The sequence below is a fragment of the Schistocerca cancellata genome, chromosome 1 (assembly GCF_023864275.1).
Source record: "Schistocerca cancellata isolate TAMUIC-IGC-003103 chromosome 1, iqSchCanc2.1, whole genome shotgun sequence".
In the NCBI taxonomy this organism is placed as follows: domain Eukaryota; kingdom Metazoa; phylum Arthropoda; class Insecta; order Orthoptera; family Acrididae; genus Schistocerca; species Schistocerca cancellata.
This window is the reverse complement of record NC_064626.1, coordinates 277886207-277887411: the sequence shown is the minus strand read 5'-3', so window position 1 is coordinate 277887411 and position 1205 is coordinate 277886207. Positions and strand designations below refer to the sequence as shown.

The following is a 1205-nucleotide window of genomic DNA, read 5'->3' as shown; positions in this document are numbered from 1 at the left end:
ATCTTCCGTTCCTTGGCAGTATGGTCACTGAGTGAATGAATGGATGATTTTGACCCTGTTACTGATTTTACATACGAACAAAACCTCTTAGGGCGTTTACTCAGATTGGTTGACAAAGTTTTACTTTCAAAGTCATTGAATGCTTCTCTCATTGCTCTCGTTAGTTCATTTTTGCTCCGTTCAGCTCTTGTTTGTCAGCTAGGTTTCTACTTCTCTTGAATCGGAGGTGAGGTTCTCTTTGTTTACGTGGCAGTTTCCTAACACGTCTGTTATATCATTGTGAGTCTTTCCCACCCCTTAAGACCTTACTCGGAACATATTTGTCCAGTACATATTCCACGATTCCTTTGAATTTTTCCGTTTGTTTTACGTATCTTCGTCCTCATCAACGAATGTTTGATGTTGACGGCTCAGATACTCTGACATCTGTATCCAGTCACTCTTCGTAACATTCTTTGTCAGGAGCGTTGTCGTAGATTCTGCACTGAAGCCCCCAAGAAACTGGTATAGGGATGCGTATTCAAGTAGAGAGATATGTAAACAGGCAGAATAAGGGGTTGCTGTCGGCAAAGTCTATATAAGACAAGTGTTTGGGGCAGATCGGTTACTGCTGCTACAATGGCAGGTTATCAGGATTTAAGTGAGTTTGAGGGTGGTGTTACAGTCGGCGCACGAGCGATGTGACAGCATCTCCGAGGCAGCGATGAAGTGGAGATCATCCCGTACGACCATTTCACGAGTATATCGTGAATATCAGGAATCCAGTAACTTAGAATGAAATGAATACCCTTAGCTGCTTACAGGCGTTGACATACGTCAACGGGGACAGATGAAAATGTGTGCCCCGACCGGGACTCGAACCCGGGATCTCCTGCTGACATGGCAGACGCTCTATCCATCTGAGCCACCGAGGACACAGAGGATAGCGCGACTGCAGGGATTTGTCTCTGGCACGCCTCCCGCAATACCCACATTCTCAACGTACTGTCCCGCACTACATTCGTAGTGCCCCCGCCCATTATACTAATTACTCGCGTGCTAAAGAACAGATACCATCTTAGCATATATATATACAGGGTTATTACAAATGATTGAAGCGATTTCACAGATCTACAATAACTTTATTATTTGAGATATTTTCAAAATGCTTTGCACACACATACAAAATCTCAAAAAGTTTTTTTAGGCATTCACAAATGTTCGAT

At 43.5% G+C, this 1205-nt stretch overlaps 1 non-coding gene across 1 annotated transcript; it reads right to left on the bottom strand.

Moving 5' to 3' along the window:
• Nucleotides 1–840: 840 nt before the first annotated feature.
• On the bottom strand, nucleotides 841–914 carry Trnat-ugu (transfer RNA threonine (anticodon UGU)). The gene has a single exon. It is a non-coding gene; the product is annotated as a tRNA-Thr (tRNA).
• Nucleotides 915–1205: the final 291 nt, after the last annotated feature.